Source organism: Mus caroli, unplaced genomic scaffold (assembly GCF_978045245.1).
Source record: "Mus caroli unplaced genomic scaffold, Mus_caroli_1 scaffold_10, whole genome shotgun sequence".
NCBI lineage: Eukaryota > Metazoa > Chordata > Mammalia > Rodentia > Muridae > Mus > Mus caroli.
This window is the reverse complement of record NW_028227265.1, coordinates 125,613,500-125,630,932: the sequence shown is the minus strand read 5'-3', so window position 1 is coordinate 125,630,932 and position 17,433 is coordinate 125,613,500. Positions and strand designations below refer to the sequence as shown.

General features: G+C 42.9%; 1 pseudogene; it reads right to left on the bottom strand.

The window, feature by feature from the left end:
- Positions 1 to 3,640: 3,640 nt before the first annotated feature.
- Positions 3,641 to 16,094, bottom strand: LOC110300451 (CD209 antigen-like protein C; annotated as a pseudogene).
- Between the last annotated feature and the right edge of the window lie 1,339 nt (positions 16,095 to 17,433).

The window sequence follows — 17,433 nt, the reverse complement described above, 5'->3', positions numbered from 1 at the left end:
CAAAAAAATACTATCTGATTTCTTTAACAAGCTATACCTGCCTATGAATACAAATAACAAGTGGTCCTCGTAGATGGTATATATTTCTTGAAATTGAATAGAGCCTTCCAATCCTGTAAAAGGACCAACTCTACCAATTGACAAGAAAGGGGATTATGTGCCTACTCGAAAGAAGGGTGCTGTTACTGTGCTAATAAGTCAGGAATGGTTCCAAACATGGTGGCAATGCTAAGGGAAAGTGTAGACAACAGAAGAGAAGCCCTAGAGCTCCGGGTATTTTGGAATGGCTGATGGATTTTAAAACTTGTCTAATGTCTATAACAGAGCCCTTCTTTCTGGTTGTACTAGGATTGTGACTCGGGCCATGCCTTCTGAGCTGTTTACCGATGTATCAGCTCCTGAATAGAAGCTGAGAAGCTACAAATGGTTTTGGCCTCAGAGCCTGTTCAGTGATAAATCAGGAGGGCACTTGGTGTTCAGTTCCCTACCGCACATGACTTTAAATTGAGCTTTATAAAAGATGTTTAATGCCTTTAACAGGCAGGAATGGTGTAGAAGAAACTCTAAGTGATTGGTGCATTTACAAATAATGAATTTACCAATAGATTTGCATAGGAGACATTAAATCACACAATGGAGAATTTAACTAAGGGAGAGCTGCCTGGTGCTCAGGGAGGTCAGAAGAGGGAGTCGGCTCCCCTGAAAGGAAAATCTAATAGAACCACGTTAGAAAATTCCATTGTGATATCTAATATCTAGTATGTTAATTTAAATGAAAAATGTCAAGGTACTTTGCGTCACTTATTTCTATAAGTAACTCCAACAAAGTCACAGGTCCACTGAGCTAGACTTGAGTGGAATTGTTTATTGATCCGTCACTGTTGCCCTACATGGGGTGAATAAAAGTCACACAAGTCTCCCAAGCCTACTGCCATTCTCTATTATCACTATTACTACAACTACTACTACTACTCTACTACTACATTATTGCTGTGTTGGGGATGCTATGCCATGCACCCTTCTTGTTGCTCTCCCTACCCCAGACTGCCATTTTTATTCTGTCCTTATTCAGAGTCCAGGCACTTGAGTGACAGAGGAAGCAAAGCTTGATGCACTGACTGAGGTAAGAGGTTGTTTCTCCACACACATACACCCCGAACAAACAACCAGTCTTTAACTTGTTTTTTGGTAATTTCTTATACATATACATTGTATTTAGATCATACTCATACTTATATCCCTCCTGCCAACCCTTCCCGAACTCTCAGTTTCCTCTCAATTTTATCTCCTCCTGTCCTTTTTATAACCCACTGACAGTTGAAGTTGACTAGATGACTGGGCATGGCCCTGTAATATCAGTGCTGGGGTGGGACTGAAGACAGGAGGATAGTTAGGCATCCCTGCATGCCAGCCTAGCTGAGAAAGAGCTGTTCTACATTCAGCCAGAGGAGTCTTTGGTTCAAAGTTTCAAACTGGTAGAGGAGGACACGTGACTTCTCCTGGTCTCACATAGATGTTCATGGGCGTGTGCACCTCCACACATGCAGGTACACATGCATCACCCTTCACATGCACAAACAGAAAACATAGTGCGTCTCATTCACATTAAAAAACATTATCAGCATTCTCCTTGAAATCAGGAAGAAGAATAAAGAGAAACTCACAGATGGGAGAAAATGCTTACACATCATGAGTTCTGTAAAGACCCATATACTCAGGCTAGGACATTGCTTAGCTGGTAAAGTATTTGCCATGTGAGCATAAGGGAGCCAAGTCCAGTCCTTAGCACTCATGAGAAAAGCGAGGCATGCTAGTGCATGCTTATAATCCAAGACCTGGAAAGGCAGAGACAGGAGGAATCCTGGGGCAGTCTGACTATCCAGCATAGTGTATGTAACAAGCTCCAGGTTCATACAAGATGCTGGGTCTTCATTAAGTTTCCTCTTGCTGTGATAAACTACTCAAACAAAAACATTTTAGGGAGACAGCGTCTATTTAGCTTACAATTTCATGTTGCAGTCCATTATTGTAGGAACTTGAAACAATTGGGTCATAGGCATATCTGTACTTCTGTGCTCACATACAGATCAGAATCTTCTTACTTCAAAAAACATACCCTCATGGGCATGCCCCCCATAGAACTGCCTCTTTATTGACTGAAGATCCTGTTAGCTGACAACCAAACATAACCATCACATATACAATGGAATATTATCCCTATTAATTAATTTATTGACTCATTTTACATCCTGATGGCAGCCCCTTCCTCCCAACATCCCCTTCACACATTCCCTCCCCCTATACTCCCTCTCCTTCTCTGAGAAGGGAGAGACCCTCCTGGATACCAACCTCTCTGGCATATCACGTCACCATGGGACTGGGCTTATCCTCTCCCTTTGTGGCCAGGTATGGTAGCCCAGTTAGGAGAACAGGATCCACAAGCAGGAGACAGTCAGGGACCCCCAACCACCCCCACTGCCATGTCCTACTTGTTAGAGGATCTGCATGGAGACCAAACTGCATATCTGCTACGTATTTGTGCGTGCGTGCGTGCGTGCGTGCGTGTGTGTGTGTGTGTGTGTGTGTGTGTGTGTGTGTGTGTGTGATGGACTAGATCCAGTCCAGAATGGAATATTATTTAGGGGTGAATAAGAAAAAAAATGTATGATAGACTCCTCACTGTGGGCCTTAGGGATATTATGCCAAGAAAAACAAGCTAGCTGTGGAAAGAAATGTGTTGCAGAATTTTGTTTGCAGGAAGACCCTGAAGTGGGCACTTTAACAGAGACATGAAAGGGAATAGAGATTTTCAGGGGGCTGTATGATATCTTGCTTAATGGGTACAGGCTTAATTTTGTTCTGATGAGGCTATAGAAACAGATAAGGCAGGGACCCCCATGGAACAGTTCCCAAAATGTCCTTGCTGGGGACCAGAAATCACAGAAGGGAATTCTGTGTCCTGGTTCCTTCCTGTCATTCATCCTTGTCTGGAGGCTGTGAGGACACAACTGAGACTCAGAAGTGCCTAACACCTCACGGCTGGGCCACCTGGACTGACCAGCTCACCCTCTCCTTAGGCCTGGCTCCAGCTTCTGTCATATGTCCTTTAAAATGCCCCTTACCTAGCAGTTCAACAGTACCCTATTTCTGGAGATCCCCTCCTATTACACAGTAGCCCCATCCACACTCTGTTAAGTTCCAATTTGTGACTCAAATCCACATTTTAAAAGGCCTTAAATGGTGGCACTCCAAGAGACAGAGACAGGAGGATTACTGGGATGTGCTGGCTAGTCATTCCTAGCAAAATTGGCCAGTATCAACAAGGTAAAAATGAAAAATACAAGATAGATAGACAGACAGACAGGCAGACACACACACACAGACACACACACACAGACACACACACACACAGAGTGAGGGCAGAGAGGGAGGGAGGGAGGGAGGGAGAGAGAGAGAGAGAGAGAGAGAGAGAGAGAGAGAGAGAGAGAGAGAGAGAGAGAGAGAGAGAACAAATCAGGAAACAGCTACAGTTAAGATCTTTCTGTTCACAGAGGAAGGAACTGACACACATAAACTGTAGGTTAAGTTCAGTCACCCTGCAGGGTCATTTTGCCAACAGGTGTTACAGATAGATGACATATCATTTTTCAGTACAGGACATAGCAGACTTCTTGCAGATCCAGTATTTCTTAATTGTACATGGGGCATCATTCCAGCCATCGCCTCTGAATTCAGCACAGTCTTCTTCCCATTCATTGTTGGGCTCTCCTTTGTTCCAATATTTCATGAAACTGCAAAACACATTGTGGTGGTTTGAATTATAATGGCTCACATAGGTTTATATATTTGAATGCTTGGTCTCAGTAGGTGTAACTGTTTGGGAAGGATTAGGAGGTGTGGAATTATTGGAGGAGGTGTATTATGTGGCATGGGCTTTGCAGTTTTAAAAGGTCACACCATTCCTAGCTAGCTCTCTGTCTTGTGCTTGTGGATTAAGATGTGAACTCTTAGCTACTTCTCCAGCACTATGCCTGCTTTCCTGCTGCCACGTTTCCTGCCATGGTGGTCATGAACTCTAACTCTCTGGAACCATAAGCGCCAGTTAAATGCAATTTGCTACACTGACTGTCTAGTGAGCATCAGATCCGCTGTTTCTGCCTTCCCAGTGCTGAGAATACAAGCACATGCCAAAACACTTGGCTTTCTTATGTGGGTTCAGGGGATGGAATCAGGTCTTCATGCTTGCACCATATGAGGGTTAGTTTTCACTGTCAACACAACTTGGGTCACCTGGAAAAACAGTCTCAGGGATTGTCTACATTGGGTTGGCCTGTGGGTGTGTCTGTGGAGGATGTTCTTCGTTATGGTAAGAGATGTGGGAAAACCCACAGTAAGCATCATCACTGCCTAGGCAAGGGTCCCTGAGTTGTGTAAGAGTGGAGAAATCTAGCATTCGAGTGAGCACAGAGGCACCCATTTCTCTCTGCTCTGTTGACTGTGGATGTGATGTCACTACCTCAAGTTCCTGGTGCCTCAACTTTCCCAAGATCCCAGTTTGTAACCTGGATTTATGAAAAGTGAACTAAACCCTTTTCTCCCATAAATTGCTTTCAACCAGGGTATTTTATGATAGCAACAGAAATGAAACTAGAACACAATCACAACAAGCTATTTACCAACTCAGCCATTACCCACCCCCTCAGCCATGTGTCTATCATTGAAATGGCATGCTTTCACATCTGCCCTGCATGTATGACAGTGGACGTGATCTGTTCTGGGGTCGATGATGTACCCAAGTCCTTTGACCTTGACCCATGATCCTTGTGGTCTTCCATGACTGAGGGAGGTCATCTTACTGAGAGTATCTTCTTCAAATATAACCAACCAAAACAGATTCCACAGACTTAACCACCTTCATTCCCAAGATTTTGTACTTTTAGCCACTGTATACTTACCCAGTGCCAAAAACCACAGTGTCAGGAATAGCATCCACACCCCAGAACCCCAAGGATATGCCATAATGGCTATTCCTAAGCCTGGAATACAGCTATAGTCTAAGAGTTCAACTCCTACCCCACCCCCACCCTAACCCCACAGCTTTTGACAAGGCCAGGTGCTTCCTTCTGTGATGTCTATGACATGACGTCTGTTCCTGCATTTGGGACATTTCCCATGGCAACAAGAAATTTTATTAACAGGGATGGTTTATAGCAATTGTCAACTTGATAGAATCTAGAATCATCTAGGAGATATGTCTATACTTCTGTAAGAGAGTTTCTAGATTGGGTTATAGAGGTAGGAAGATCCAGCCTTCCTTAATGTTGACAACACTTTTCCATGGACTGGGGTCTAAGTTTATAAAAAGGATAAAGTAGTGATCTGGAAAGATTGCTTAATAGATAAAGTGCTTGCTACACAGGCATGAGGATCTGTGTTTGGATTCCCACACCCATCTAGCAGCTGTGTGCTTATAACCCCAGCATTATAGGGTGGGGTACAGAGATAAAAGGGCCCTTGAGCTTGTGGGTCAGTCAAGATAGCTTGCCTATCTCAGTAGCAAACTCCAGGTTCCATGAGAAACTCTGTCTCAAACTGTAAGGTAGTATATGTGTTGCAAAAATAATAGAGGTTGGCTTCTACACCTATTCTCACACATGTGCACATATACCAACTCCATACATGTACACATGCACTCACCCACATACATGTGCACATGTGCCCACCCCATACATGTACACATGAACTCACCCCCACACATATTCACATGCACCCACCCTCACACATGTACACATGCACCTACCCCATACATGTACACATGCACTCACTCACATACATGTACACATGCACTCACCCCCACACATGTACACATGCATACACCCCATACATGTACATATGCACTCATCCCCACACATGTACACATGCCTTCATCCTCACACATGCACCCACTCTCACACATGTACACATGCACTCACCCCATACATGTATACATGCACTCACCCACATACATGTTCACATGTACTCACCCACATACATGTTCACATGTGACCGCCTCATACATGTACACATGCACTCACCCCATATACATGCACCCACCTGCACACATGTACACATGCACTCACCCCCACACATGTACACATGCACCCACCACATACATGTACACATGCACTCACCCCCACACATGTACACATGCACCCACCCCATACATGTGCAATGTACTCACCCCATACTTATGCAATGCACTCATCTCACATATGTGCGCATGTACCCACCCTTACATATGCATACACCCCACATGTATACACACACAATAGATAAAGTAGGTTGGGTCTGTTTTATTCTGTTTGTTTTTAAAGCATTCATTTCTCTTCCTCTGCTTCCTGAGTATGGATGCAGTATAACTAGTTTCCTCAAGCTCTTGCCAGCATGCCTTTGTCATCATGGATTGTGCCCTCAAACTGTAAGCCAAATTAATCATTCTTTACATCGATTTTATCAGCGATTTAGTTACAGCAATAAGAATATACTATCACATAGATTTTCTGTTAATATACTACATTTATATGACTCCTGTAGGCTGCAAGTCCCTCCTCCATCTCTGACTGTGGATTTCTATGCACTTGGCATCTATCTTATCAGCATATGGTTATGAAGAGCTCCTTCCTCCATGAGTAAATGCCTTTTATGCCTAGAGGGCTAGGGTACAGAGACACATCTAAAGAACTCTGGCCAGCATTTGCTAATGCCACCTATTGCAGTTTGAGTGTGATATGTCTTCCATAGGCTCAGTGTTTGAACATCGGGTTCCTAGCTGGTACTATTTGAGAAGGCTGTGGAACCTATGGGCACTGGAGGAAGCTGACCATTGGGGTGGGCCTTAAGCTTTATAGCCTGGCCTACTTGTTTACTCTCTGCTTCCTGACTGCTCTTGCCATGTGACCCACTACCTCAGCTCCTGCTGCTGTGCCATTCCCACCATGAAGAATTATGTCCCCTGGATCTGTGAACCAGGTAAATAATTTCTTCCTTAAGTTATCTTTATCACAGTCACAGAAGTAAGTAACACACCATCCAGTGCCATAGGCTGCTCCCCTTCCCCTGGATCTACCTGAACAGCAGATGTGAGCCATCTACCCAGTGCCATGTGCCTTCATGCTTCAGGTCTGACAGGCCCATCCAGGCATAGCCTTTCTCTTTAGAAGTCTGCTGCAGGAAGCTCTGGAGGGGCAGAGAAGCAGTCAGGTGAAGGCTACATACCTTGTATTCTATCCTGCTCTAACTCTTAGCAGGAAGTTCTGCTTGCAGTCTGATATTCAGCTTTGCAGGGTACCATGAAGTCTCATGGCTTCCACATCTGTATCCTGTTTACTCTGAACCTCCTCTCATGACACATGGTAATATTGCCTATCTGTCTGCCTTTTGAGGAAGGCTGAGCATGGCCAGATGGATTAATTCACCACTGGGTACAAATGCTGAAGCCACATTGTACCAGTTCTTCATTTTTGAACACACACTGGACCTCCTTTGAGCTCTGCATTGAGGGATGTCCCATTGGATGGCAACATTTACATGAGGGGAATTGGCAAATTCTAGATATTGGACTTTTTAAAAAGCCCAATGAAGAAAGTCATTCAGTGCTTTCCAGTGTGCCAACAGAAGCCATTTACATTTTGTATGTTATCTAATGTACCAACTCATGTTCAGATGCTGTATAACGGTGGTGGCAGCGGCGGTGCTGCTGCTGGTAGTGGTGGTAATAAAACACTGTGCTTGGGATCTTTTTATTTCTACTCTTCTTTTCTCCCCTTTTCATGTGGAGTACTCATCCACAACCCAACTAGCAAACTGTGTCTCCTCAGATGCCTGTGGCCAGGTACATGTACCAGAACAGTTTGGATCCCTCCACGTATACCTGTTCATCATCACTTTTGATAACCACTAGTTGGGCATCCAGTCTTCTGCAGGCATTCACAGAGTCATTCCAGTTCTGTTGGAACTTGGAGAAGAAGTAACAGTTTCCTTGGAAGACTGTTCAGTCCCAGGGGCAGGGGCAGCACAGGCGGTCTGTTGGGGGAGGTGGGTCAGGATGGCCATGTACTTTAGATGCTCATATTTCTGTGCCTGCCCAGCCCTCAAACCTAGCAGTAGTTCCTGAGACATAGCATCCCAGGAAGTCATTCCTTTCTCTCCTCCCTGAGAGGGTACCTCATACCATGAGAACCCAGAAGTCTTGGCCCACCTCCTCAAGACTGGAAGAAGTATGAACTTAGAATTCAAAACAGATCTTTGCAGTTTGGCTAACTGAATGTCAATCATGTGCACAGTTCTCTATGTATACCAACTTCTGGTGGCCCTAATTTCAACCAACCAGTCAATTAATTAATTAATTAATTGATTAGTGTGTGTGTGTGTGTGTGTGTGTGTGCGCGTGTGTGTGTGGCGCGTGTGTGTGTGTGTGTAGTTATGCCCATGCCATAGCATATATATGGAGGTCAAATAATAACTTGAGAGAGTGGGTTCTCTCCTTCATAAGAAGCTAACTTAGATCTTAAGGCTTGATGGCAAGTGGTTGTAACTGCTGAGCCATCCAGCCACCCCCACATTGTTACCTTTTGTTGAGAGCTATTAAGACAACTCTTGATCTCTGAATTGGGCCTCTCCCCCCGAAAAGAAAAGGGGGTCAAAAGATTCCGAGAATGTTCCAGCCATAAGCCATCACTGATGTCCTGACCACACCCTGATACCACCAAGTTCCTGCTTCCCCGTGTAGCTGCCAAAAGAAAGAATTTCTATTGCCCCCCCTCCTGTAAGTACTTCTCCTTTTGCTTGTATTGCCCTACCCCTCCCACTGATAAGTATCTGTACTTCCCCTTTTGCTTGTGCATTTAAGCCATGGGCCTTTCTCAAAATATTGGGGCTTTGATGCATTCCAGAACGTTTCCGTGTCGTTATTCGCACAAGGCCCTCGTCTCCTCTACCCCCCATTTGGTTCTTAGGAGGAGGTCCCCTCGTGACCCTCGAATAACTGGACCTGCTGGACGGGTCAAGTGGCGCCCGACGTGGGACACAAGGTACGACCGCCCTTTGGACAACGGATTAAAGAGGTACCGCACAGAGAGTGAGACAGTGGGACAGTCCCCCGCCACTTTGCTGGAGCGTCACAGACGGACGTCGGGAGGTAAGCCTAGGCATTCAGTTGTTGTCCCATTAACCATGGGGAATTTAGGTCAAGAGATGAAGGGTTCTCTTAAGGAGAGAGGGGTAAGAGTTTAAAAAAAGAATTTAATAAAATATTTTTGTTTTGTGGACGAGAGATGTCCATGGCTGGTATTAAATGGTTCTTAGAATAAAGTAGGCAAAGATATTAATGCTTTGATAAAACAAGGAGAAGATGTCCCTGAGGCCTTTTTAGCAATTGGAGAATCATCAGAGATCTCCTTAAACAGGTAGAAGAGGGCGGAGAAGGTGTTCGCTTCCTAGCTCTTACTGAAGATTTTTTAGAAAACTCCCGATCGCCATCTCGCAAAAGCGAAACTAAGCCACTAGTGCACAGTATCTATATTAGGTTTAGCAAGAGAAGGCTACTTGATACCCAATGAATGGAATAAAGTTGTTCAGTCTGTCCTCACTAGAGGCCAATATTTAACTTGAAAGTCAGAGTTTGTGAAAGACAGCCTCCTAGACTGCTGATAAAATCTGTGATAAAGGCAATTTCGCTGCAGACATAAAACAATTAGGGCTCTCCCCTAGTGTCCTTGCCCAGGCGGTACAAGCGGCCCTAAGAGCTTGGCACGCTGTCCCTGCAGCAGGGGCGCTAACTATGCCACTAACCAAGATTATACAAGGGCCCCAAGAGTCCTATGCGCAGTTCGTTGCCAGATTACAGGAAGCAGCTGAGAGAATTTTGGGACCTGAGAAAAGTGAGGGTGTGTTAGTCCGACAACTTCCTCTTAAAAACGCCAATTCGGCATGTAGGGCTGCCCTGAGAGGTAAAACCAAGAGTTTAGATATAAATGGTATGATTAAGCTTTGTAATGAGGTAGATGTGTTTTCTCAACAAGTTTCTAAGCCTATTAACCTGGCTATTGGGGCTGCTCTAACTCCAGCTCCAAGATTGGTGCCGAGCACCATTGGCCTGAGTTAGAAGTAGACATCTGTGTCCTCACATTGGGTGCAGATGCCGCCTGGGGCACCCCTGATCATTATATGCCTCAATTAACAACAGTTAACACAGGTAAATTTGGGCCCCCTCCCCAAAAGACTTTTTTCTCATCATAGGCCGAGTGTCCAGACTTTTACAAGGCCTAACGGTGATTCCTACAGTGGTTGACACGGACTACCATGGGGAGATAAAAATCTTAGTCACTGCCACACAGGGACCACTTACTCTTAGGGCTGGAGAGCGCATAGCCCAAGCCCTACCACTCCCACTATTCGGCCATTTCCTTTATATGAAAGAGGAGCGAAGACCATCCTCCCCGGGATCCTCAGAAGTCTACTGGGCACATAAAATAACCAATTCACCGCCCATGCTGACTTTGTTTCTAGAGGGCAAACAGTTTCAAGGGCTCCTGAATACCGGCGCAGATGCGACAGTAATTTCCTCAACACATTGGCCTGCAGCCTGGCCCTTACAGCCCACTAAGAGATGGTGTAATCCACTGATCATAAAATTTACTGTTAAAGGGAGGAATTTAGAGGCTTAGGAAAGTTCTAGCCCTCTCATCTGGGGCCTAAGATTGTATCAAGATAACTATGACAATGGCCTGACCTTTAAGGTCCAGCTTCTTAAAACCACCCCTAACAATCATAAAGCATCCATACGACTTCCAGGTACCCGCCACCCTAGGGCGTGCTATGACCCTGTTTCAGCCCACTCTCCCTGTGGGGAGGCCCCCCTCTTCCACTGATTTACTGTGGTCTACATTGAATGCTTCTGCTTTAGCCTTGTTGGATAAGACACAAAGAGATAATGTGTCAGAATTTGAAGATTGTTGGATGTGCTTTTCTGCTTCCCCGCCCTTTTATGAGGGCATAGCCTTATTTGAAAATTTTACCCCACTTTCAGATACTAGGCAGCTTCCCTTCACGTCAGTTCAGCTTACCTTGACAGAACTCTGGGGTAAGAAGTTGTGTGTTGGGCCCAGACATGCTTCCGTCAAGGCCCTTACTAGAGATTTGCAATAACACGTTTAGAGTAAATAAAAATGGGTTTTAAAGAGACTTCATAAAGGTCAAAATATAGCTCAATTCTTACTGTTATCTTATTTACAACTCCCCAATCCTACATTGTGTCAAAAAATTCATAGATTAGGGTTTTTTTTTGTTGTTTTGTTTTTTTTTGTTTTTTTTTGTTTTTTTTTTTTGGTTTTTCGAGACAGGGTTTCTCTGTATAGATAGCCCTGGCTGTCCTGGAACTCACTTTGTAGACCAGGCTGGCCTCGAACTCAGAAATCCGCCTGCCTCTGCCTCCCGAGTGCTGGGATTAAAGGCATGTGCCACCACGCCCGGCTTAGATTAGGTTTTATTAAGAGATAAAAAAATCATTTCCTAAAACATATATAATTCATTTTGTCAATGGTGTTTTTGTTGGTTACAAAAAATAGCGTTTTTACAAATGGCTATAAAATATTTGACTAAGGGTAGACTGATAATGGCTTCAAAAAAGATTTAGCATGGTAAACTTTTAGGCTATTTGAGACATTTAGTGTATAGAAATTGTGTGTTTTCTCAAAAATTTGCCCTCAGATTAAATAAATTAAAAGTTTTAGATACTTGCCAGAAGCTGTTAAAAAATTTTTGGATTTTAATCTTGGTTTGACAAGCTGCCTCTTACAAACAAAAAAGGAAAGGAAGGAATAAAGAAAAATAGATTTTAGAACTCTCCCAGGGACAGAGAGAAATCGGGGGACGCCCTGTTTTATTCTCTCTGGCCCCTACAGGAAAAGTTCTACCCTCTTTCTATTGTCTATGGTTGGTGCACCAATCACGTGTCAATTCATGTATGTTTTCTGTTTCGTTGTCTGAATGACTGACTGTTTTATGTTTCATGTTAGAGAAAAAAAAATGGTTAAAACATTACCTGCTGAATCACTCTCAGTTTGCACAACCGAGGCTGAGAGGCCCCTCCCTTTAGCCAAAAATCAAGCACAGCAGGAGAGGTCCTGCTGAAAAATTTGTTTTTAAAGAAAAGGAATCTGCAACCTCTTAGTTCTAAGGCAAATAAGCTGATAGTTGTTTTTTCCTAAAAAATTCTCTACAATTTTGTGATTATTGTGTTTAGAAATGTCAAAGTGTGTTTTTATCTTATAAGTATAACTATAAAAGTAAAATTCTTTAATTAATCTAAATTTATAAGATTCGTGTAGCCACTTCATTTGGTTCTTGACTGATCTTAAAGGTATAAATATGATCTACATATCTTGGTCATAGAGAATTGGCTTATAAGTTATTTGGGTATGATTAAAAAGGTATAACACTGGTTACAAAGTTAGCTTAAGGGATAGAGTCATTTTCAAACAAAAGCACCTGGCATAAACCAGCCCAGAAAACTAGTCCTCTAAAGATACTCCTAAATTGAGATAAAATTTTATGTAATCCTTATCCTAGAAAGTAGACTTAGAGATAAGATTTTAAAACAATGTCTCTTTAATAGAACATTAAAATTTGCACTCATGAACTGACAGCCAAACTTCGTAACGCGATAGTGATGTTTCTAGTATTGATTTTAAGGAGAATAAATTGTTTAAAATTGGGTCTTGCTTTCCAAAAGTTATAGATATATTCTAATATTGCAACGGAAACTTAAAAATTATAGTTAAAATTGCCAGTGTTCCATTGACTGCAGCTTGCAGTTTGATTTCAAATTTAAGATCTTTAACTCACCCATATATTGTAATTAAGATAATTATAAGAGTAATCATCTTTAAGAAAGAGTATCAAAAATTAGAGGCATAGACAGTTAAATTGTTCCTCTAAATTCCTTATTACAGAAAGGCCAAAATGCTCAGATTAAAAAATATTTTATGTTTGAGTTAATGCAGGGCTCAAGGCAGCCCCAGAAAAGCTTGTAACCTTCTTTTATCTTGCAAACAGTGCCTGAGAAAGTTTCCCCTGTGTTCAAAAGAATTTCTTTTTAGCTTTGTTACAGATCTATTCAGATGTTTAAAATAATGCTTAAATTCGAAGAGTTTTGTTTTAATGAACTGGTGATCACTAGATAATTTTGCCTGTAGGTATGGCTAACATAGCTTTACAATATGTAAAAAATTTTTATTGTCTGCTTCAATACAAAAAACAAAGTTTAAATCTTTCAGTATATATTGTTTCCTAAGTAAAAAGTATTCTATTAGCCAATGCCTCTAAAGGAAAGTTTAAAGTTCTGGGGAATAATTGTTGCTCCATAAGATTCAGAGACAATATTTTTAATATTTAGAGTTTTAGTTATACTGGAAAATTGTGGTACAAATTTGCTTCAAAATTTTTATTTTCAAAACCTCCAAGAAATGTTTTGTCAACAATTTAATGTTACACATGTTACTGAGATATATTTTATAATTCTCAAAGACAAGATATTGTAAAACTTTAAAAACTATACCTTCTTTAAAAACAAAGAAGGGGGGAATTATATCCCCATGCACATTATTTGGATCACATTTTGTTTTTGGAAAAACTGGATATAATAGTGTCTAGGGCAGATAAAAAGGATCCACTTATTGGCACATGCCATGATCCTGTTCAGATACTTAATATGGGGGGAAGAGGGAATGTTTCTGTTTCTTCCACAGAATGCTACAAGAGCATGCTAGCTTCCAATGTGACAGGCTGACCTGTGACCTGTGACCTGTGAGTGCCCTGACAGTGGTGACCAGAAAGCTGTGTTGAATGCACAAAAGAGGAGAAATCGGGAGAGCAGCCACTTACAAACAGATGAAGAAACTTCGTATCTCCACCATGGGCTGCAGCAAGGAGTACTGACCTGGTGCCAACTTAAAATAAAAACAACTAAAAAAGCTGACTCGTGAGGCAAAAAGACTGGTACAGAGAATGTACAAGATGCTTTCGTCAGAGACACTGTTTTTTTGCCATTCAGGCCAGCCCCTTATAGCTATGAAAGTTTGTGTACCTTACCTATATGCTTATTGTTAGATAATTTTAAGAGTTAAGATGGCCAATCTTGGCAAGTCTTTTATATTCATTGTAATTCTTGTCAATTAACTAATTGTGTAGATCCTAATTTAGATAAGGAATCTACTGTTATGTTTTTGTAAGAGACCTGCTTATGTTTTGCTGCCTGTATAGTTAGGAAATGTGCCTTGGTTCGAGAATTCGAGATTGCAAACTTTAAAACAATGGCCTAGGGGAAAGGTGGACTAAAACTGGTTTTCAACCTCCCCCTGGCTTTCGACCTTGTTGCCCTCCCTTTTAGGGACCTTATTGGGACTTCTATTGTTGATTTCCTTCGGTCCTTGGGCATTTCAGAAATTGACCCGATTTGTTAAATCTCAAATTGATTCATCTCTTTCAAGCGCATTTGTTTCAGTTCATTACCATCGGCTGGACATTGGCGATAACAAGCAGATTACTGAAGAGGCAGACGTGGATACCGCTTCATCACCCTCTTCTCAGGGAGAGAGACTCAATTTCCATAAAATGCTTAAGTAAGATCATTCCGCTCCCCCTATCAGTCTCATGCCACAAATCATTTATAGATTGCCGTAGTCTGTGCTTCCGACATGGTAATATACATTCTCGCCACGTTGGAAACTAAACAGTCATCCCAGGCTAGACACATCGAAAAATTGGAACTTGAAGCCGTCACCCGTGAGAGTTGTGAGACTAAGTACTGCACAGAGATTAGTCTGGAAGCTGTTAGACAGTCTCTGAGAGGCATGTCTGATTGCATGAAGGTTGAGTGCCCTAGGATCCTTCCCCCAGAAAAAACGGCACGGGAACAGGTCAGGGTTACTCTGGGTAGAAGTATGTGGGCCTAAGAGTCAATCCTGTACATGGCCCCTAACATTGCACACTGGGGATCAGACCTCTACTGGGGATCAGACCTCTACCTCTACCCACAGAGCTTGCTTCGTTCCCTTGGCTGGCCCAGGTTATACCCAACAGACTGGGACCATTAATTCAAGCCTCATAGATGACTTGTCCTTGTGTCCTTCGTGGTCTTAGAGAATCACCCAGTGAGCAAACAGATGTTTAGGTGATCGTTAAAAACGTGGCTACAAATTTATTATACAATATGCCTTTATAAAAATATTAAAACGGGGGAGATGTTGGGAGCTTTTAAGACAACTCTTGATCTCTGAATTGGGCCTCTCCCCCCGAAAAGAAAAGGGGGTCAAAAGCGGGCCACCGACACACTGATTCCGAGAATGTTCCAGCCCTAAGCCATCACCGATGTCCTGACCACACCCTGATACCACCAAGTTCCTGCTTCCCCGTGTAGCTGCCAAAAGAAAGAATTTCTATTGCCCCCCTCCCATAAGTACTTCTCCTTTTGCTTGTATTGCCCTACCCCTCCCACTGATAAGTATCTGTACTTCCCCTTTTGCTTGTGCATTTAAGCCATGGGCCTTTCTCAAAATATTGGGGCTTTGATGCATTCCAGAACGTTTCCGTGTCGTTATTCGCACAAGGCCCTCGTCTCTCTCTACCCCCCCATTTGGTTCTTAGGAGAAGGTCCCCTCGTGACCCTCGAATAACTGGACCTGCTGGATGGGTCAACCTTTACATAAAATTATCAAATCAAATGAGGAAAAAGTGGAGGCTCAGAGCTGGGTAGCAGCTGAAGCCAACCCATGTAACATGGAGATGCTCTGCTGAGTCCCTGGGGGCTCTTGCCATGAGTCACTCACTTATTTGAGGCTTCAGCTGGGTCATCTCCTTGTATACTTTCTCCTTCTTTGCCTGTTCTTGTCCAAGGGAGTAGGCAACATTAGAGACTGTAACAAGAAAAGCAATCTGTAATTATTAAGCATTTTTTCTATTCCATGGCCTGAACTTGTCCACTAGGGGCATTAAAGAACAAAACAAGTATCATGTTTAATACCTCTTTTTAAAAACTGTAGGTGGGTGTGCATGCGCATGTTTGTTTGTGGCTGTGGACAAGATGTCACATACTGGAGGAGTCAGGGGATTGACAGCTTTGGGTGTCAGTCCTCACCTTTCACTTTGCTTGATATAGGGTTTCTTGTCCACCATTGTATATGCCAGATTAGCTGGCCTGCAAGCTTCCAGGATTCTATTGTCTCTGCTTTCTATCTCATCATAGCTAGGGTTACAGAAACATGCCTTCCATTTCCTGCTTCACATATGTTCTGGGATCCAAACTCAGTTCTTCATGTTTCTTTGAGAAATGATTATCCAGTGAGCCATCTATCTAGATGCTGGTTCAACCTCTTGAGGATGAATAAATCTGATATTCAGAGAAGACTGAATGGCCAAGGTAAGAAGAACTAGGACCCTCCTCTACACCAGACATGGGAAGGGCCCTCTGAATTTTCTAAAAGTTCCTAACCTTTAGCCTTCCTCTCTCATGGGCCTTGGTACCTAGCTGAAGGGTCTTACCAGGGAACCCCCAACCCTCAGACTTGCCTGACCTTTGACAAGGATAGCCAGCAGGAGAATAGTAGAGAGTGTGAGGCAGAACAGCTGCAGCACAAAGGGGCCGAGACCATGGCACAGATACCCTGAAGAAGAGAAGGTGGAAGTTTATCACAGCACTGTCCCTGACCAGCTATGATCCACAGACAGCAGCATTAGCTCCCACCTCCTTGGCATCCGTTTTTGCCTGTATTCCAACCTTCATTCCTCTAGGACTCAAGATTCTTTTCTGACTTAACAATCTCATAGTTTTATAGTCCAGTCTTTATTATTATTATTATTATTATTATTATTATTATTATTATTAGGACCCAAGATTCCAAAACCTCAGTGGCTATGTCTCTCAAACCCTATTACTTATGTTCTTAGTACTTACTAACTCTGAGGAACAACTCAGCATGTCCTCCTTCAGGACCCAGGACCTGACCACTCTAGGTTTTTAGCCTTAATCACCCCAGGACCCAGGAGTCTAGAGCCTCATACCTTTCCAGGATCCAGGACGATGAACGTCTCCAGAACATAGTTCAGTCTTTCCAGACTCAACCACCCTAGGACTTAAGAGCCAAGCTTTTCATCCTTGAACATTTCAGGTCCATTTTTAACTTCTGTCTCCCTATGACCCAGGAGTTCAATCTCCTAGATGTGGCCATCCAAGGAACCAGGAATCTAAACACTCGGTTCCTACTTTCAGAATATCAAGAATATAAACACATAGTCTCTGCTTAGTAGAGACAAGTAGTCTAAAACTTTAGCATCTACTTCTATGGGACCCAGGAGTCTAGCTCTCAGGCTACATAGCCTCAAGATCCAAGATCCAAGATC